Source organism: Lagopus leucura, unplaced genomic scaffold (genome assembly GCF_019238085.1).
Source record: "Lagopus leucura isolate 7727_CA_CO unplaced genomic scaffold, USGS_WTPT01 Super-Scaffold_100001, whole genome shotgun sequence".
Classification (NCBI taxonomy): Eukaryota; Metazoa; Chordata; class Aves; order Galliformes; family Phasianidae; genus Lagopus; species Lagopus leucura.
Genome location: NW_024962262.1, coordinates 96,144,249 through 96,166,766, shown reverse-complemented (window position 1 = coordinate 96,166,766; position 22,518 = coordinate 96,144,249). Strand labels below are relative to the sequence as shown.

The 22,518-nt window shown below is 38.2% G+C and overlaps 1 long non-coding RNA gene across 2 annotated transcripts in view; it reads left to right on the top strand.

Annotated features, from left to right (window-relative positions):
* LOC122177261 overlaps positions 1-22,518 on the top strand; it is a 334,853-nt gene that overhangs the window by 159,423 nt on the left and 152,912 nt on the right. For both annotated transcript variants that reach the window (XR_006178024.1, XR_006178025.1), the window contains exons 5-6: positions 5,169-5,247; positions 7,095-7,170. This is a non-coding gene — a long non-coding RNA (uncharacterized LOC122177261). The remainder of the gene's footprint in view (positions 1-5,168; positions 5,248-7,094; positions 7,171-22,518) is intronic.

Sequence of the window (22,518 nt, the reverse complement as noted above, 5' to 3'; positions counted from 1 at the left end):
GATATCCCTTTTACCATGCAGTCCCTGTTGAGAAGAGTATAATTTTACATTAATTACACTGGATAAGTAAGAATTTGTTGTGTTCCGACTTGATCCAGTAAATTCCCATTTAACCCAGTTGTCCCTATTAAGTGTGTCAGCTTTCCTTTCAAAAGCTCTGCTGTGCAAAGACAAATTAGTATATTAGTGTGAAAATACGTACTTTAAGACAACAAAAATTAGGAAACCCTTGTCCTCTTTTTTTCAGAAAGAATTATTTATTATGGAATTTTACAACGAACTCTGATTGCTTACAGTTGTTTATAAAAATCGAATTTATTTTTCTTCATGCTTTTTATTTTTTCACTTCTAAGCCTTAACAGAATTGCATTTGTCACTTTCATTTTCATTAATGTACTTTCATTTTCTCTAACGTACTTTCATTTTGTTTAAAGTTGATTCAAAGTTGCATTTTCAGTTTCTCACATAAATATTGAAAAAAAAATTGACCTGAAAGTACCTCCTAAGACTCATCTACTCTTTTCTGCTCTCCTTAAATTATACATAGCATACACTAGACAATAGCTAGATCTAATTCTGATCTACTTTGTCAGTTTAAGTTAAAGCCTAAGGGAAAACCATCCGTTTGTCTTGCACACAGTTAGTATGTAAGTCCATTCAACCAAAGCTGAATGTGTTTTCCAAGACTTTCCCATTGGAGCACAGGTCCACTGTCATCTTATTGAAACCAAGGAAAACTGTCTTTTTTCTGTCCATGGATAAGTGATGGGTCCTAAGTGGACACCTAGAAGTTCTCCTGCTTTTAGGAGTATTAACCATCAGGTGTATTTTATGTTTTTAGAATGTTCACAGGCAAGTCATGCTTAGGGAAGAACGGAGCAGCGGGGTTTTAGTGTTTTGTATGTGTGTCTGTTTATTTTTGACCTTTCACATGCTATTTATTCTGTCATCCTATTTCACTTTTGTTAAATGTGCAGAAAGTGGTCTCAGAGCTCAGAGATCTCTTTACAGTTAGGCAGGTGTGTTTGGAGAGGAAAGTTGAATAATTTCTGATGTAAAATAACAATCAATTTGGGCATATGGCACTTTGAGATGTGTGTACAATAATCTCGGAGATGCCTGGATTGCTTAAGCATGTTATTCGCTTGTTGCTCTTTACTGTCTGATACATGGGACACACGCAAAATAAATGCATTATTTGCACAAAATAAATGCCTTTTATTAAGAATGTTTGATAGCTCTGGTGCCGTTCATGCTCAGAATGTGTTATTTTAGAGTGCATGTTTGTATGCAAGGGATTATTGTTGCATTTTATCATCTTATGGCTAGAATATGTGGAAAATGTTTTTCTGCAATATCACTACATCATATAAAACACACATGGCAATTCTAAATGTAGTAAAGTGTCCACAACGTGATGTTAATCATCAGTCTTTGGCCCACCAGTTGTTTTCACTCATGTAAGAAGTAACCAGACCCAAACTGACTTTGAAAGGTGATCCATTTCTATCTTAAAATGGATGTAAATGGAATCTTTTTCATGCCTTTCAGTCCCAAGTGGGTCTTTTTTTTTTTTCCCTGCTGCTCCCTACAAGTGTGTTCTTGTTTTGTATTTCAGAACCTGGATTTTCATTTAGCAATTAATGTGGGTGATTCAAGTTACTCCTTCTGTATTTTATTAATTTTTGCCAAATATAGTATTTCTCAGCCTACTATTGATTGAGCAGAATGGGGCTTGCCTACACAAAATTTCTTAGGAAATACAATTTGCACATCCAGATTTTTAACTACACCCACTCTCCCCATTATTGCAAGGTGTTAATCTAGTTGTATGATGCTGCCTGCACAGATGCATACCCTCTTTAAAAATAGGTTATGTGCCTAAATCCTTCAGAGAGCTTGAATACTGAATTTTTCTAGGTCCTGGTGCTCACCGAATATTTAGCTCTTGTGGTTACTGTAACAGTTTTTGTGAAGGTTTTTCCGTGCTTTTGAAAGGTGCTTTTACTAATTAGTTTAATCCTAAAGTGCAGCTGAGTTCTTTTGCAGTAAAAGCAACTACTAATTTTAAAAGTAATTTTAAATTTACACATATCCATTTTAACAGTACTTTTGACTTGAGTACTTCTTTTCCAGAAATCTACCCTGGAGAAAATGTTTTTAATCAGGTTAAAATGGAGGCAAGATAGGGAAAAAAAAATGTTTGCTGTGGCTTGACTGCAGCAGTGCTAATGAGCTCTGCTCTAATACATGGAGGAACATATGGCCCCCATCTGAATGCAGACTGGACACAAAGCAGTAATTCAGCTGAGATGTCCTGAATATTGTAAACTGGGTGAATGTGGTTGAAGGTGTTTATAAACGGTGGCTGAATCCCACACACTGACTCACTGCCTTCTAATGTCCGGGGCTCAAGGTGCTGTTTGTAAGAGTATAGAAAATGACCAGAGGAGCGAATTCTTAATTAATGCTAACAAAATAGCTAAGTGAAGTGTTATGTTATGAAGAAAAGACTTCTTGTGCTCATGACGCAGCAAGAGACGGATTATGGAGAGGGCGAGTTAGGAGAAGAAAAATCACAGGACAAGCAAATTGAGTATTTACTGGCAAATAATTGCTCTCTTAAGCTGTGGCTCTCTTCCTAAATTCTTGGCATTCCTGAGCGCTAGAACTGTATTTTTAAAAATGCATCGTTACAGAGTAGATGCAAAAAAACCCTCAAAGGCTGATATTACAGGCTTGTGCAGGTAAGACTGTGTTACTGCCTATATTTCTTCTGAAGCTTTAGACTGACTGTTGCTTATGGATAGAATACTGCTTTTTTTTTTGTTTGTTTGTTTCCAAGGAACTGATATTTTGGTTTCACTGCTATATTCTGTCTGAAAGTTAGGGAAATTGAGATAGTCCTCTAGATTGTAGTGCATGCGTTTGTGTCAGCTCGGATATGCCGATGTACATGAAAACAAAACAAGCTTTTAGGAGTCCAATTTTATTTAGTTTAATTGGGGTCTGGCTTTTCTAGAAGTGCCTCTACTTAAAAAAATCTATACAGCAATTGAGTGTGGGCAGAAACATGCCTCTGTGTGCTTGCATTTTGATACGGTTTGATTTCCACAAAGGAGGGCTTGGGAGACTGTAGAGGGACAGAACTTTTCCAAAATACCTCTCTGAGTCTGCCCACATCCATATGTATCCCCCAGGTGCAGCTCCCCATGGAAATGAGATTTCTGGAAACCCCTCTGTTTGCATACCTGTCTCCAATTCCTTTAATCTTTTGAGTATAGCCACTTTCAGCCAACTTTGATGGGTAAAAGTGTCCAAGATACCAAAGCTTCCACATGTTTCGTGGAAGTGGGCAGCTCTTTAAAGGAGAAAAACTCTTTTAATGACACCACTGAGGGAAAGGCTACCTCACCATTTTACCCGAATTTATGCATCAGAGACCCCACATGGACAGAAATCCAGAAGACAGCAGATACTTTTGGCTACCTGTGAATTGGCTCAGCTTCATGGAGAATTTGATTTTTTTTGTTCATTCCATGTGTAAACTTCATTTTTTAGTACTGAAAAGATCTGTTAGCCTGTGGAGATCTGTAGATGGTTAGGAATATCTCTGTCTTATATGGTTCTTTTTCACATCTTAATCACCAAATAACAAAACAGTATCATTAGCATTTTTTGTCATGTCTACAAACTGTTCTTCCTTTCTGCCCCCACTTCATGATGCACATTAAAAGGAATGGCCAAAACTATCTCACTTTCCACAAGTAAATAAAAATAGTACCCACGAAGAGCAGAAATGTATTCTCTTTTACAGAGCTGTGATCTTAGTTGTGCCAGCCCTATGCTACGGGGTATCCCAGCTGAACACTTGACTGATGAGCTCTTAGCCTCACCACGCTGTAAGCATTACAGAACCCAATATCTGGTCCCTCAAGAACAAATTGCTAAGTTCCCGGTGAGGAGTAACAGTGATTTAACCTTTCCCATGGGGGTGGTTTCTCCTTAGTTTGCATCAAACTGAAGTTGGCTTATGTCTTTAAACACAGTTTTCAGTCCTCATACTTCATTGTACACAATTGTAGATATTCTGTTTGTTGACTACTATGCCAGTTATTTCTGTAATTATGTTTATCATTTTTGTAATGGTTCTCTATTATTGTTATTATGGCAATAATCAGTTCTTTTTAAACTCTCAGAACCTCTTGGCCCTTGTGATGTCTTGGTGCAGAGTCCTGCAAGTTAATTATATATTATGTGGATAAAAAATAATAATCCTTTTATTCGTTTTAAAGTTTTATCTTTTAGTTTTAATGTCTGTTTCCTCTTTTCTTGATTGGTCAGACTTACTTTCTTTTCTCTATGCAGTTATATTTATATCACATCTCCTCTGTTCAGTCTTTTTCATTTTCTCTGCCAGTTCGAAGCTATCTAAACTTTTTGCATACGGAAAGCTCTTGGGGATTTTAATGAGTCTTTTTACTCTGAACCCTTTTTGTTTCTTTTACATCATATTTGAGGAAAGGTGATCAGGGTTGACAGCAAAATCCGGAGGGATGGCATAGCACTAACTTACATATCAGCATTTATAGTATTCTTCAAAGAATTTCCTTTGGAGTCTGTATGAGGTGCTGAGTGATCCCCAAAATTTCTGTTTCCTATGTCTGAGATGAGTGCTGTGAACTGATCATATGTTACAAGATGAAAGCAAGGCGAGTTATTTCTTTATCTCTGATATTAGGAAAGGTTAACTACAGAATCCTGTGAAAAGTTTTTTAAAGTCAAAAGAGAGATCTGTGGAGAAGGATCATTGTACCTTGTGTATTGTAAACTGGAAGGATTCCACAAGATGGTGATGGCTGACATCTAAAGGAAGTACAGCTTGTTCTGTGGCTTCTAGACCATCTGCAACTGACGTGGAAGAGATGAGAGGATGCCAAACAATAGCACAATTGTGATATAGTGGAAGTATGAATCAGGCATTGGTCTACCCTTCCTGGAAAACACAGTCAAAGCCTGGGACTGTTCCTAGGAAGGCACGCAGAGTCTTCATTTGTTTGAAAGAGATAAATTTTATGCACCAATTCAAGACCAGCAATCACATTAAAATATCTGGATCAAGCTTTTTCCAGGTTGGATTCTCAAATTTTATCTTTTTATTTCTGCAGATGTATAGAGGCATGTTATAGAAATATGTATTAAGAAGTCCCTGGGAGAACGTATCAAGTTGACTCTGGCTTGAAGCAAGTGAGTTTTATTCCTATTCCTTTCACTTCACTCACCTCTTTTCCATTCTCTTCTTGCCACCTCCTGTCTTTCACCTGATTTTTCTTTTCCTTATTAAAAATTCTGACTGACCTGGTACATTTTAATATGATATAGATGGTCATATTTGTCATGAAGGTGATAAAGCATACTTCAGTGCCTTCTCACTTGTCCAAGAGATAACATGGGTTTCAAAAAGCAGGTGACTAACTAGAGAGCCCTGAGATATCACAGAGCTAACAGGTGCAGCTACCAATTCAGCTTCTGCAGTGCCAAGAATTTGTATTTCCCATAAAAATCAGGAGAAAAAAAAAAAAAAAAAAAGAGAAACAATGAAAGAGTGAACTCAAAGAGTCCAAATGCATACATTTTAAAATTGTATTTATGGTAGATGATGCAGGGAAAGCATTTGTATGCCAAAAATAGCAATTCATTGCTAAGAGGGTAAGTTTCATGGCTAAAGCAGAGTGCTGAAAGGTAGAGACTGCACTGAATTCTTGTGGTCATTGACCTGCTGAGTAATTTGCACAACATTCCTAAGGTCTGTTTCCCACACCAAAGCAAAACTTTGTATAGGAAAAGATGAAAAAGGAAAGGTGTATTACTGCTGAAATGCTGAATACTGAAGTGGCTCAAAATGGGTTTCCAAAACGTGTTTAATGCATCAAGCAAAACAACACGTGTAGGTCATTAGGAAAAATCACACCACTACCAATACCTCTTTCTAGTCATCTTTCCCTCTTCTTACAGGTTTAATATGAGAGAGCCAGCATACCAGTGGTTAAGGAGCTATGCCCACACTTTTTCAGTTCTATATATTTTGACAATAGTGGGCTTCTCTGAGCTATTGATAACTTCAGATGCATTTTATTTGCGTTTTTGTTCATACTACCATAAATCCCAATTTAGAATGACAATGGCTAAGGAATCTAAATACAGCATTACTAATAATATCATTAATAAAATTTTGTGATTTTAAGCTTGAGTTGTCCATCTGAAATCTGTGGTGTGTGCTTACTGAATCAGTGCCGTAGTGCAGGACTGGGAGTCCTTCATTGTCACAGGTGACTTTAAATGCACTCAATCTTGGAATACCAGAGGACTTTGAAGTGGTGTTGCCTTTCCCTAAAAATCAGTAGAGTTATCCTTGCAAAAGCAAGCAGTTTGTACAAGGTGATAAAATGATTGTTACATTGCTGGTGGAGGAAAAGATAGAGATCTGAACTACTAACTTTCAGATATGATTACTAGAAAATAAGGTCTTTTAATTCATGGCAAAAATAAGGTGTGGGAAACCAAGAGGATAACTATTCAGAATTTTAGCTAGTAAAGAAAATTAAGGTAGGGCAAATAATGAGCACAATCCTTACTGCCCAGGCATCGAAGTCTTTAAATTTTAGGTTGCAATGAAAGTGTTTCTGTATTTGGTCTATTAGGAAAAAAAAACACAGTAATTCCAGTCACATTTTTAAAAGCAATGAATACAGGTATGAGAAAGTATTATAGATAAATTATCCGATACAGAAGTTTTTCTTAGAGTTACAAAATCTGTTATGTCATATTCACAGTTTTTCCATAAAAAGGTTTTTCCATTAGTCATCAGGTTGGAACAACATTTATAAAACTTGGAAAAACAAGTCATAATACCTATAAAACATTTTGAAAAGTTAAAATGAAAACTTTCTGAGCAGTTGATAGAAAAGAAAGTAATGGGGAGCTTTTTTCTGCTTTTGTGTAAAAGGTGGGAGTGTTGACTGGAGAATACTATAGCCAACTGCAAATATATGAAACTGTTAGAGAAAAGATTTCTCTCCTGTTCCTATTTTCAGACAAATTACCTTCGTGGTCCTGGTCCTTTCGTTCCACACAATTATCGACTGAGCTGAAGGAGATCTCCCTATAGCTGTGAGTAGTAATGAGGCTTAGCATTTCTTTGCACATTGTTGCTAGAGAGTGACCCCACTCTCTAGAAGGCTCACCTTTTCATTACAAAGGTGTTACTTCTTTTCTGCATATTTAAAGCACTGCTTGTGTTACTATGCAATCCCTGCACTGTGGAGTAACAGAAAATTCAAGCTGACATAAGTTCGAACAAGTTTCTTTAACCTTGGAAGTGAAAGGTGGCCAGTAACAGGCAGGAGCTTTGAAAGATAGCAGAAGAATGGATTCATTTTGGATTGTACTCAGAATGTTGTATAAATGGTCCAAGAAACTCAGAGAGATGCCACAAGCACCCTATTAGGGAGATACCAGTGACAGAATGAGAGCTGCTGTCCAAAACTGCTTGAGTTTTGACAGCATTACGTGATGACATCTGAGATGTATGTAGATGCCAGGCAGTGATAGTGTCCTTTGATGAAGTCATTTATTCATTTGACACTGATTTTTCCCCTTGTACCAGTGCATGTACTCTCCTGTGAGACAAAATTGATGTGATCTCATGAAATTCCAAGAAAAGCAGAAATCGGGTAGACAAAATGGATGCTACTACCAAGGAAACTCTACTCAGTACTCTTAGAAGTAAAGGATATGGTGATGAATCAGTCCTCTCAACACAGCACTTCAAGGGATAAATGGTGACTGGGCACGACTCACAGCTCTAAGTGCTATGAGGAGGTGATATCATGTGGCATATTTACCTGGGATTTTTGTGCTGGCAGAGAGTCGGGGAAGGAAATCTTTTTATGATCAAGCAGTATATCTCAAAGCAGCATTGGTTTTATGAATGCGAGTGATAGACAGTGCTGAATCGGAGTTCAGCTGAATTCTAAACCAAGTGATTGCGATGAGGCAAATTATAGGGGAATTTATGCAAGGATCTCTGCTGCTATAGCTCAGATGATGGGTCTGTGCTGTTTTTGCTCACTCTTTTCCAAGTTTATTTTGTACTATAAATCATTCCTGTAATTGTGTTCTTTGTTGTTTCTCTCCTGACATGTTAAATCCCACAACACAGTCTAGTCTTGATGTTTTCCCTCTCTTTCAAAGAGTCCCAAGAGAGAGAAGCAGGGAAGGTAGATGTATTTGACTTTGGAAAATGAGTTGATGCCAGTTGCAAAGGAAATAAAATATATCATAGGGGTCTGCTAAGGGGAGGGGAGTGAAAACATTTCTTGTTTGTGACAAAAGATTGCCTTGAAGATTGCTTCAGCTTGATCAGTCTGAAGTCCATGTCTCACTGTTTCCATTACAAAGGCTTTAATGTTCCTGTTTCTTTTGGAAAAGGACTTCATCTATTTTGAAATAAGTCCAAGGCTCCCCAAATGTACTGTTTGCTTTTGGGCTCAAAACATGAGACCAATGCATTGGCGTCTCATTCTAGAGGGGCTAGAAAATTAAGTAATGGGCCAGGATAGCCAAGGAGTCAGCATGTGAGCAGCTCCATGGCAGCTGAGGATCATAGAATCCACAGCCTTATGCTGATACAGTGAGCACTACTTCTGCAAGGACTTTGAGTATGAAGATATTTGAGCACAGAACAGGGCCATGGCTTTCTCATGCTCTGGGCAATAGATGCAAGCAATATGCTTAGCAGACAGGAGAACAAGCTGTCAAGCTATGCCTGGCACAAGGACTACAGGATGGGAGAGGAACTGAAGCACTCTGCTGTGCAGGGAGTCTGTACTGCAGTGGGTCACTGCAGGGCTGTAATTAGATAAGGAAATCTCAGCCAGAATGAATGAAACCCGGTAGATCTTTTTTTTATATACAATTTGTCTGGTTTGCACATAGGAGGCTGAACTTCAGGACCTGCATTATGAGGGCAGAGTACTATTCATATGATACCTTCTTGGTGTCAAGCCTGTAAGCTGATGCAATTCATTCCTTCAGAGGATCCCAGTCAGGATTTGTTCAGTGGGGTTGATCATTACAGAGCTGTAGTACATTAATTCAAGTCCTTAGCAAACAGTGGCTCAGTATCCTCCCCGAGCTTCCCACGGCTTCCTGTTGTGAGAACATAGCTTTCTGCTGTTTTTCCTTTATCAGCTCCTGAGATGTCCCTAATCTCTTCCGAGCATCAGCCCCCATTTTTCTGTTTGCAGCAGAGAACTTTTTCAGTACACATGTGGAGCTCATTCCTAACCTGTCATTTTCATAGTAGCAGTTTAACCTGGTTTTAAAATACAGTTCCATCCTAATACATACATACAGAGGAAGAAAACAAATGCACCTTCTGGAAAGAGATGCTGTGATCTCTAAATCAGTGGCAGCCATCCCTCATAGTGTGTGATATGTTTTAAAGTTTAAGGTCTTTTTTTTTTTTTTTTTTTTTTTTTTTTTTACTTTTTTAGTGTGTTCAACTATTAGCATCAACAGTGGATACATTTAGCTCTGGCTTTTTTCTTTACAAATCCTACAACCTCTTTGGAAATTCCATTCCTCCTCCACTCAGCTCTTAAATTTTTGTTTGTTTGTTTGTTTTTAAAAAAAGTGAAAGCAACTCTCATGTAAGATGAGCACAAGTGAGCTGCCAGGAGGTAAATTCTCTGTGCTGTAAGCAGGCTTCTATTTTACATGGGATAGCCACTGTGGAATGCAACAACTCTTAACAACAGATCGTGAGTCCAGAAAAATACAAATGAAGTGACAGCAGTGTTTACAGTGCTAAGTCACTTAAATGAGAAGATACCTTATTTTAAGTGACTACTGTCCTCCTTTGTTAACTTGAAACCATCTGGTTCTAAGCATGTTTGACAGAAGGACAGAGGCAGGAGACTGAATCCTACCAGTTTCATGAAAATCAGAAGCAGGAAAGAGGCAAAACTTCCTCCTGCCCTGCAGGAGAGTCTGCAGCACGCACTCAAGATACATGCAAGGGTTGTCCAGCCAGCGGGGTGGACATCACTCACAAAGTGGCCTGGCAGCTGGCAGATGTGCTCCTCAGCATGTGTTCTGGGTGCCCTGCCCTTAGCAAAGGAGGGAGGGAGCTGGAGGTGCTGCAGGTAATGGCCAGAGGGAAGCACAAGGAACTCTGGAGGGAGCAGTCCTAGCCGAGATGTTTTGGAGGGGGAGAACACGAACCAAAAGGGAGCCAAGCCTGTTGCTTGTTGGATGACTTGTTTAATTCAGATACACTCTGATCTGTCACCCAATCCAGAGGTATTTCAACAGTGAAGCATTGCTTTGAGGTTAAAGACTGCAACTAAAGGGGGAAAGACAGAAGTTCTGTTCTTTATCTAGGAGGTGTGAACTTGATGAACCGATTATAATGTCTGTGTCTCATATTCTTTCTGAGAGAAGGAATACATGTGTGCTTCAGAGGGGAGCTGAGGTGCTTCATCCGTTTGGAAATGATTTTTCTCCTTTAGGAGACAGATGCTTTACCTTTTCCATGAAAAGCTGTAAATGTTTCAGAAACAATTAAAGAAGCTTCCTGACATCCTCTTGGGTGAGGAAATATGATTGCTGTGGGAAAACTGAGTCAAAAAATCTATCATGTGAATATTTTATTTTAATAGTTAATGAACAGGGAAAAAGAAAGCATTACTATAAAACACATGAGCAAGACTGTGGAAAACTTGGGCAGAGAAAGGGACTGATAAATTCTGTCTTGATTGACATCTCTTGAAGGTCAAAGTGTCTACCCAGTGTATGAGGCAGTGTTAAATTTGCTCATGGTGTATATATATAATCAGAAGACTTTGCCTCTTAGTACTACACAATTTCAGAATACATGTACTGCATAAGGCTGGCTGGTAAAGTAGAAGTAAATATTTTGAAAAGTGAATACATAAAAAGATAAGCTTTTGGTTTCATCAGCAATAATATTAGTATTTTTTACATGAAAACCTCAAATTATTTTATGAACAATACCTTGTCTCTTCAGGAGATCTCCAAAGGTCTTGATCAAAATATACCACACCATTACACGGTGTTTGTGCATAATGGCATTTCTTACTTGGGAATTTGGAAATAGAGGCACAAAGAAATTATGTAGGTCACACACCAAATGAGTGGCAATTGAGGAAGAAAAAACAGATATCATGACCTTTTCCTCTTTTTTTTTTAACTCAGAAGATCGGTAGTCTTGCAAGCATGCACATCTGTTTTCAGTTTAAGCTGATACTTGTTCTTGCAGGATGTGTGATGCTTCAGATGGTCCAGTTGTTTTGACTCCCTCATCCCAAAAGCCAAGGCATCAAATCAGTTACTCTAGGCTAGTGTCAATTCTCCACTAGGACAAGCCTCCCTTTTTCCATCTCTAGTAGATTACAGGCTGAACACGTACCAAGGAGCATATTAAACTGTGTTCACATTGTGGCAGATGGATACTTATAGGATATATATGGATATTTATATGTATCCAGATGCATATGGATACTTGAGTACTAATATAAAGTTAACTCTAGTGCCTGTGGCAGTTTCTTTCCCCTACTAGACTTCTGTACATTTATATCATTGTATAAATGCATCTGTATGTCAAGCATTCTATGAAAGAAAAAGAGAAACTTCAGCTGGTAGGAGATTAAACATTTATGGTGAGAAAAGACAGGGCCACCCATAAGTATTGGGTATACACTGACACTAAATGATTATTTTAGATTTGTTTTCATGTTTGTTTTTAGCTCAAGATTTTCAGAAATCGGCAATGCCTTTATTTGATTGCACTGCACTCAATGTGAGGTTTACCATACATTTAAGCTGAAATATGCCAGTACTGGATATTGTGAAAATCTCACTCCTACACGTACCCACTTTCACGTGTGTTCTTGAATCAGATTTGGGAAGTAAATGAACAGAAACGGGCATTATTGTATATCCCAGGAGAGCTGGTGCTTTCCAGAATGCTGTCTGTATTTCAGAATTGCTGTGCTTTTAATTGTCTTGCAGCCCAGCTTGTCTTTGCATCCAGTGGGTTTTCTCTCTGGCCTTGTAAAATCCATGAATTTATGAAGTATACTAGACAAGAACCCTTTGCTCTATCCTGTGCCATTCCTAACTTGTGACACAAATAGAAACAAGACTAATTCTGTAAGATTCTCGTGAGAGAGGAAGGTATGTGAGGAAAACACTGTCTAGCCTTCTGAGGTCTGAAGTGTTAGGCTTGTTTCTTGGATTTAATTCCTTAGCTGTGTCACACGTTTTGGTCTGCTCAGTTCCTCTCCCTGGGCCATGTATTCCAATTTTGAAGTCATCTAGATTCTCTGTGTTAAATGTTTATGATTTTCTTTGTCACTTAGAGTCTGAGTTGTCCCTTATTTTGTAGAAGGGGAATTCACTTCCTAGTGGTGTCGACAGCAGAAATATGTGAACTGTCCACTTCTGTTATGGTCATGATGAGGTCTAGATTCACCACTAACCATATCAAAAGGAGGCTTACGATGGAGAATATATGACTACCAACTGCCCTTTGCTCCTAAGAAATAGGCTTTTGCATTCTTTGTATCCTGGGAAGGAGAATCATTGTTCTGAAAACCATGCGTATTCACAGCATGATGTGCGTGATGAGGAAGGCACTCAAAGAAAGAATTAAAGCTAGGATGACATCAAAGCAGTTCTCCCTTCCATGGTGTATTAATTGCGACAGAATGAAACACCAGCTAACTTGAAAATAAAAGCCCATGTGTGTAAGTAGACTATGGCAGTTTATTCTAAAAATGAATTCTTCTCTCACTCCTCAAACTACAGCTCCACCAACATAATCTCCTACTTTGCTTTCTTTGACTCACCTTCTCAGATTTGCTGGCCAACCCATATTGTTGCTTTGAGATTTTTGCTGTTCTGTGTCTCTTGGTTGATTCTCAGAGCTGTAATAGATAATTGCTGGACCCAGTATCTACTGATACTACATTGTGCTTGGCATGTGATATGAAGGGATGTTACTTCAGTGCTCCAAGCCTCTCAGTAGACTTTGAGATAAAAAGTTCAGTGTCCCAGCTGAGCACCCAACACACATAGTGGTTACATAAGAAAATGGGAAGAAAGAGATTTTCAGGCAGGAATCTAAGGAGACAACCTCAGTCTATGTCCTTCTTAAAATGGACACTATCCTATATGTTAAAAAACAAACAAACAAAAAAGAAGTGTGACTAATCTTTTTTTTTTCTTCATTTTATATGTTACTTTATCTTAAGTGACTTACCCTTGGCCTTGTGTGGTGCTGTTCAGCATGCAAACATTGCAGATGAAAACAATCCCAAGATCCAACAAACTGTTCCCTCAGCCAGATAGTGCTGACTTCTGTCTCAGGAACAGTCACCACACTGAATTGCATTCAGCTGGTGAAACAATTGGGGAAAATAAGAGTTCTAGAGAGTAAGTAGATGAGTACTCAAGTAACAATCAAAGTAAACCGTGCGCATAAAAGGGATGTAAGACTCAAATCCCAAGCACATAATGTGGAAGCCAATTTGTAATCAATGGCTTTCTTTTCACATGTTCAGTGAGGAAATATTTGTTTTCCAATCTCTATGCATTGTAAGACAAGGTAGACTGCTGTTTGAAGCATATTTTGTGCTAGTGACTTTTTCTCTAGTCTTGGGCAAGTTAGTGATTTTGTATGATTTTTGATAGCTGTGAAACTGTGGTACTGATTTCTGCCATAAACAGCTTGTAAAAATGTTGATATATTAGGGGACCAGAACACAGTGATCTGAGTAATACATTTGTCTGGTACATTAGTAACATCTTTGTGAGCTCTGCTTGTTTTCTTTCCCAAAGAAAATGTACTTGCATACAAACAAAAGTACATTTTCAACTTTTATTTCAGTACACGAACATGAAGACAGAAGAGAGACATGCAGTTGCGCAGTTGTGCTAAATATGTCCTCCATTATTTGAGACAAAATTAGCTTTTGGACTCTACTGATTAGAACAAGACAGTGAGTTATTACTGAGAATATCAGTGGTAGGAGAGAAACATTCTCTGAGCTTTATACCACACTTCCCATTCTTTTGTCAGCTTACATTATAAATAAATAACAAAGCAATTTGACACATGCCCATTGATTAAAAATAAAAATTGTCAGAGTGAGAGGAGAAAGACAAAAATATGAATTATTAATAACAATATTAAGCAATGCAAAAAAGATGCTTAACATGCAGGAAAGTCCCTGAAAAGTCACTTAGTGAAGGGGAAGAAAAGGACAGCCACAAAGACCTTGCCTCCACTACTTTGTGGCCACTTCCTCACTACTAGTCTAGCAACTTGATCCTTGAAGGTCAGGGTGGCCATATGAGAAAGGAGGGTGATTCTGTTAATTTATGTTATCTTGTTCACCTCCTCTCTACTATTTCTAACATGCACTACCAGCAAGCATGAAGACCTCATGCAAAGTATGGAGTAAATTTAAACTGATCATATTCATGACTGAATTGACTATCTTGTGTTTTTGAGCAATCTTCTTGCCAGTGAGATTTGAACAACTGATTGATGAAACTGACATTTTTGTGGCAGAAGCTAGGCTAATTTAAACTCTTTCTAATTTGGTATATCACAGGTACCTGGGATTTAGTAAACAGATAGTAAGGCATGCAAAAGTATTGTTACTGCTAGTTGTAGTGTGTGTTCTGTGTACAGTGAGTTGCCCCAGTTGATGTATCAAACTCTAGCTGGAGTAATTATGCATTTCTTTTCCCACCTTCTGTTGCTTATTTTGGTTGCAACTATTTCAATGCTTTCATTTACCAGGCCAGTTTGCATGGCTACTGGGTATACTGACCATCCTAGCAGTACTTAATTTTCTATCTATGGAGATCAGATTTCTTTTTTTCTTTTCCCTCTGAAGTGGAAAGGAAGAAAAAGTATACTTGCAAAGAGCAAAAAAAGTAACTACGCGACTTCTCTGAAAACTGTAGAATCTCAGTGACAATCCTGCTTGCTGAAAAATGATGATAATGCATGCTATCACAATAGAAGAGCTAATCAGAAAGTCTTCCTGGTCAGGTACAACCAAAGGTCCTGTTGTGGTTAAAATAATGGTGTTTGTAGTGGAGCATCGTATGTTTCACTTCCTCATGTCCAGTCGGAAGATTACATTATGTGTAACTGGAGAGATGATATCACAACGAAAATGACTGCAGGAGTAGTAAAGCTCCTAGTCTGTGCTTATGATGTTAATGTTTTGAATTAACAAACTGTTAATGAATTCACAACATGATCTCCTATTTATTGTGTTTTAACTCTGGAAAGCTCCCTTTTAAGCATCTTTGGTTCAAGTAAGGGCTAAGCACTTGTAGCTTTTATGGGTTTCATTAAGAGTCAGAAATGCTCAGAGCTTCTGAAAATGAGGTCACTAGCATTTAGTTGCATATGGTGCAGGTACTTCCATCTTATCTCCTTATTTCAACTTTGGTTGCAGTTAGCTGGAGAGTAGTAGGTACTCAGAGGTGTGATTCACCCTATCACAGTGAAAGGCATCCAAAATACTCTTGTGTAAATGCCCACTTCTGTTCACAGACTGTAAAGAAAGTCTGGATGAAGCAGTTAAAAAGTTAACCAAGATTCTTCTGTGTGTGTGCCTTGAGCTGAGTAACTGAAATTAGGGAGCTGTTCTAGAAATCTTAGGCTTGGCTTCTCTGGTTCTGTCTGTAAAATTGTATTGTATGTTCTGAGAAAGTCATAGAATTGCAGAAAAGGTTTGGGCTGCACTGGAAAGGACTTTGTAACTTCTAGTTACAACCTACCTCCCACTAGAGCAGGTCACCTAAAGCCTCATCCGGTCTGGCTTTGAACAGGGATGAGGCATCCACAGCTTCTCTAGGCATCCTGAGCCAGTGCCTCTCAACCCTCTAAATAAAGAATTTCTTTTAATGTCTTATTTAAATCTGCCCTTTTATTTAAAGCCACTACCTTCTGTCCTATCACTGTACTCTGTTAAAGGATCCCTCTCCAGCTTCTTGTAGAACTCCTGCAGGTACTGGAAGGATGCAGTGAGGTCTCCCTGGAGCCTTCTCTTCTCCAGTCTGAACAAGCCCAGCTTGCTCAGCCTTTCTTCACAGGAGAGGTGCTCCACTCCTTTGAGTATCTTCATGGCCTCCTTTGGACATTCTCCAACAGCTGCATGCTGGAGGTCCTAGAGTGGGATCCAGAGCTGCAAGTGAAGACTCATGAGAGCAAAGTAGAGGGAATCACTTCCCTCTCTCTGCTAGCCACGCTTCTTTTGGTGCATCCTGGGACACAGTTGCCTTTCTGGGCTCCAAACACATGTTGTCGGTTGATGTCAAGCTTTTAATCTGCTGGTATCCCTAGGTCCTTCTCTACAGGGCTGTTCTCAATCCACTGTTTCCCATCCTGTATTTATTCTTGGCATTGTCCCTACCCAGAAGCTGGACCATGCACTTGGCTTTGTTGAACCTGGTAAGGCTCTCACAGGCCCACCTCAGTCCTACTGAGGTCTGTCTCAATGGCATCCCTTCCCTCCATTGCATTGATTGCACCACTCAGCTTGCTGTCATCTGCAAACATGCTGAGGGTGCACTCAGTCCCTTTGTTCATGTCACAAACAAAGCTGCTGAGTAGTACTGGTAAGATAGACTTCTCTTATTTGGTACACTATGTATAGAGGTAAAAGTTCTTAGTAGCTCCTAAATAGTTTTCATTTACTTTCTACTTTTGCATGCAGTATGAGTAAACGTTAACGCTGAGTGATTGTGTCAGTTGGTCTCAGCATGAGTACCACACACTATTGCTAAATTTGGCTTTATAGGAATTATTGGTCTCTCTTAAATAATTAGTACTTCTAATTTGCTAGATCTGGTCCTCAGGGTTTTGGTGAACATTAATTTGTACATTAAAAGACTGAATGTAAGATAATGTTACTGGTTTGGAAAAGTTATATGAACCAATATTTGCTTAGCAGAGCCCAAGCACAGAACAAACTGAATGAAACAGAATGGCTTCTGTGGCAGGAGTGAGGTGATGGAGAAGGAAACATCTATCCTTTCTCACACATACCCAGTACTGTAGCTGAAGTCAAATAAAGACATGTAAAGAGATACTAGCATGCTATGCCTAGCTCCCCTGGGACTGGAAGGCAATCATTTCATAAATCTTCTGGTACCATATTTAGCCTTATTCTAAAATATTTTTCAAACATCTGCAAGGAAATTTTTAAATGTTTAAAGAATTTTGTCTTCTGATGAGTTTCTTAAGAAAATGAGTTGGCTTTAAAATTAAGCACAGAGAGTTAAGAGAACCTTTGATAAGGAATGTTAAGAATCTGGGAGAAAGCACTTTAATAATACTGCTGTAGTAATTTTCATCAGTCTTACTACACCCATGTGCAGTATTTCTACTCTGTAAACTGAAGCATATTTATTTAAATGATTTGCCAAATATCTTATCATGGGTAAGTGGCAAGCTGCAAATGGAACCCAGGAGTCCTAATTTGATTTCTTGTTGAATTCAAAGACAGTATTCAAAGCCTCTGAAAGAAAAACACTCAAGAATTCAACAGTAACACTCTGCGTGAGGAGTCTCCCATTTCAATAAATGTGTGGTTATGATATGTCTGTACTTCACTGACCAAGGTCCCTGAGGTTGCTTTCAATCCAAACCCATGTCTCCTTTGTGGGTGCACATTGCACTACCAGATCTTTCAGTGCTCTGAACCAAAAGTCTTGTTCTTAATGGACATTCTGGGGAAAATACAGCCATCTAAAAACACCACTACTGCCAGTGAAAAAAGCAAGCATGAGTGAAATAAAATCTGTAGAGTCATATGAGTATGAGCTGCAGCTTGAATGCTTCTATCAGTGCTGGGTTTTGGGGTTTTTTTTAGAGAAGTGAAGATCAGACAGCAGAGGATATTATTTATCTTAAAACTCTGTTCTATCTATTTGCCATCTCTGTGAGATCTTGAATAAATATAGATAAGTCTCTGTGTTTTTAAATTTGTATTTGGAATTTGACAGCACACTGGATGAGCTTTACAGAGAGGTATTTCAGTGGGAGGTTTTTGAGAAAAGGCTCTACCCATCAGCTTGTCTTCCCAGTATATTTTGTAGTACATGATGACAAAAGGTGAGAGCATGAGCAAACAATAACCATCTTAGAAAATCTCGGTGAACATTTGAAATCAGTAGGCTAAGTTGGCTGGTGTGAAAGTCTTGCGTACATCTAGTCCATAAAATCCAATCTCATAATCTTGAAAGGAAAATTCAAGAGTCAGGGGAAATGCAGTTCGACTTGATTTGCACAGTCAGGACTTATGTTTGTGAACTTCTGTCAGGACTGATCTCAGTATTTATATAAAATATAAAACTGATGTTCTTCCTTAGAATTCCAGTTTCTGCCAGAGTCAGAAGAAATGTTGTGCGTTACAGCCAGTTTACTTTGCAGAGACAGAGTATGAATTTCCTCAGCCGAGACATGGAGAGCATAAAGGGGAATTCCACGAGCAGTTTCTTATTAGTATCTAATTTTGTGTGTGTTTGGCCAGAAACAGAAGGAATTTGATTTTCTTACATTTGTGCTGAGATTAAGACGGTCTGAAGAACAGATGGAAAGGTACAGCTTAATACACATGCACTAGCTGTCTGTACAGTAAGTACTCAGTGCATTTGCTTAAACACAGATATTTGGTACAACTAGATGCATCTTCTGACCTCTTGCTGCTTTTCCCAAAAGCCAGGAATCTCAGAAGTGGCAAGTCATATTTGCTAGCTGTGTCCAAATATGTTGAAGCTGTAAGGCTTTTGCAGTGGCGCTTGAAAGCTACGTTGAAGCAAATGGTTTGAGCTCTAAAAATAAAACTTTGCATATTTGTAACCACCTCTGGCACATGATTTAGCGATGACAATGCTACCATGTGATGGTTCAGGAAAAATCCTTTTTCTAGGAGCTATTAGAGGTGAAAATACAGATGATAGATGTAGACCCATTGATTTCATTAATGATTACTTGATTACATTGGTGATCCTCTGGCATTTTAGGTCAGCACTTAGGCCAGGATTTTTACCTATAAATAATCATTCTGTGTTTAATGCCTGCAGTGGGCGTGATGAACAGTTAAGAATAATTAGTATACAGTTTAACTTAGCTGACACACTTGTGCTGAGTGGTATGAATATGACTTGAATTCTCACACTGGTATGCATTCATGCTTACTATTGGTAGACAAAAAAAATCTGGAAGTTAAATTGTGTTGTAACTTCTGTATTAATCATAGTGTCTGTATAACAGATGTTTTTAAAAAGTGAGAATTTAAGTCCATGTTATTGTAGTTTGTGCAGGTTAGGAAGATGTTCTAAATATCTGCAGTTTATTAAATTCTCTAGTATAAAGGAAAAATACATATTATCTGAAGTTACTCAAAGGAGTATACTGTATGTTTTAAGACATCAGGTTATAATTTTATTTTTTTTCTTTTTTAAGATGCAATCCTTATTAGAAGCAACACTGTGAAGTATGAATCTTTTTCTTCTATTTCCTGTAGTAGTACTCTTCTACAACTATTTTCTATCATGAAAATAAGCATAATGACTTTCAGAAACTTTCTCCTTTGCCCTTATTCCAGCAAACCTCCCATTGACTTCTGTAAGTATTTTACCCAAGTAGAGTCCAAATCAGAGCTAGCAAGATACTTCAGGCTTTTATGCTCTATTTAAAGGAACTTGAAAGGATAGATTTCTTCAGTGATGAAATCTGAGGAGCTCTTAAATACTGCCAACTGTTTCTTAACCTTTTCCAGAAAGCAATCTATAGATACTTTCTGCAGAAACCTGTATTTTGTTGATCAGGTCTGAAGGATTTTGCTTTGTGAAACTTCACCTAGAACCAGACCTGCAGAAAAGAGATCACTAAGATCAGTTTGTTTATCTTCTTCTCTGATGTGTTCGTGTTCCATACTGGACAGTTACATTTGCTCTACCTTGATAAAGACAAAGTTTATGGTCTTTGCTTACACTGTGAAATGTATTTTGATTGTACACAGTATTCAGTGAATTTGGTGAAGACTCTGTCCGTTAATTTTGTGATTTAATGATTTATTTTCTGGTCAATATTCAGGAGAGAAGATAAAAACACTCAGGTTCACATCCCCTATTGTCCTTGGGTCATGGTGTAGACTCTGGCCAACTATTTCTGATGCAGAAGGTTTAGTAACTTTGATTAATTCATGATCACAGAGTGCTTTGGGCTCCTGGGATAAAAAGCAAAATAGAAGTGCAAAGCGTTATTAATGGAAAGTATGCTTGACATGCTTAGTATACTATATTAAATATCATTTGGGGTTGAGTACATTAGAAGAGTGCGAGTAACTCAGCTGAAGGTAGTTATGGTGATGTCTCTAATTGAGAGAAACAGATTCTTAATCAGTGTATCACAACTACAGCCTTCATGGTAACTTCGTGGTTAGGTTTATGGATCGATTTTATTCCTCTGAATAACATATGGCCTAGAAACTAGGTGCTGACAGCATCTTCTGAGTTTGGGGAACATATGCAGTTACTTCTGGTTTTGATGTCTGGGAATTTCTCTTCCTCTCAAGTCTGGATTTAACAATCCTTCAGTTGCCATTTAATTTCAAAGAGCAACAGCATTCAATGAAGCATGTATTCCTCCCTTCTCCTAGCAGCTGGTAGTAGAAATTTCTGTTTCTTTAGGAACTCTGTAAAATATAACGTGAATTCTGGATCTATGTACACTGGGACAAATCTTATTTGTTTTGAACTTATAGTAATACAGGATTTTCCACTGTGTCCCAAAGCCAGGATTCAGCATTTTAGGGTCTGTTCCTATGTTTTGGGAAGCACCGATGGAGAGCTCTGTGAAATCATGGGTACGTTACAGCACCAACTTTTCTTCAGAGCAGCTCAGCTACAAAGCTCTATTAGTGGAATTTCAGTGTTTATGCATAATGTGAGATCCAGAGGGATGTGCACATCTACATTAATATTTTGCTTTGCTGGCAATGGTTGCAGTTTTAATGAAAGTGAAAACCTGGTGTTTTCCTTAAAAATTCCACTCTTGAAGTAAACAGATAATGTCAAGAACCTCAGTTTTTCTTGTGAAGGTTTCTAGTCCTCATGATTGGAAAGAAGACACTGAATCATGATCAAAGCATAACGCAGAGACTTAGAAATGAGAAAAAAAAAAGATATAAATATAAATATAAAGCCTGATACTTATTAGGTGGGTTAAAAAATTTTTAATAACATTTTTAGAATTTTCAGGGGGAGAACGGTGAAAGACGGAAGGGAAACAGTATGAGATCAGCATTGGTGGATCTCATTTGCACTTCATTTTGATTTTGGTCTGAAAAATAGTTTCATGGTCTGAATACCAGCACTGAAATCCCTGTGCAAGTTGAGTATCAGCAGCATGACCTGGAATAAAATTCACACCTTCACACCTCTATAAAGAACGACAGCAGTGGGGTTTTACTGCATATTTTGCTAGCCATTTAAACAAAGATTGCTTAAATTATGTTCTGTCTGTGCCTGTGTCCATAATATTTGTGTTACTTATCAGTGTTTTTATTAGTTGACCAAGAGGTGCACTATCGTCATTCATTTGAATGGTGTTTTCTGCCTGTTTCCTTGGCTGGGTTTCTTTTTCTCTCTGTACTCACAAGTACTTGGGCAGTGAAAGTACTAGTTCAAATAAATGTCAAAAGCATTATTTTGTTATATCGTGCTGGTTTAATTCTTTAAATGGGGACTGTGTATGGGTAAAAGGTATCTGCCCATTCAGACTCTAGCTGTTAGGATTGCTATAGGAATTACTGGATGAAAACTGTACTGCAAGGTACTGAGGGTCTTCTGTGGCTTTGAAAGCTATGAAATAGCTCTCAAGATTTAAAATGAGTGTTTATGAATTTTTTTCTCTCCAAATTCCATTACAAAAATAACAATAACAATAAAACTTCAAATAAAATAGTTCATTTGCCTAGGGAATTGTTTAGTTTGTTATTTGGATTGTAGTACTGCCCCAGCTCCCAAACAGAATTAGGGTCTGTTTGTAGTAAATGTTTGAGTAGAAATTAAGAGGTTGCCCTGCTTTAGGTCTTCATAATCTACATCAGAGATTCATACAAATGAGAGGAGACATTGCTATAGGCAAAATGTCAAAGGACATTTTGGAGATAATCCTGTTGTAGAGATGGGCCAAGCTATTCCAAGGCAGCTTTGAATCATGCAGACTGTGGTAGGCACAGTACCTGTTCTGTGGATGACAAATCTGTATAAAGTGAGATTCTTTCCTTTTCCCTTTTCCCTCTCTCCTCTCTCCTTTCTCCTTTCCTGTTTCCCCTTTCTCCATCCTTTTCCTTTTCCTTTTCCTTTTCCTTTTCCTTTTCCTTTTCCTTTTCC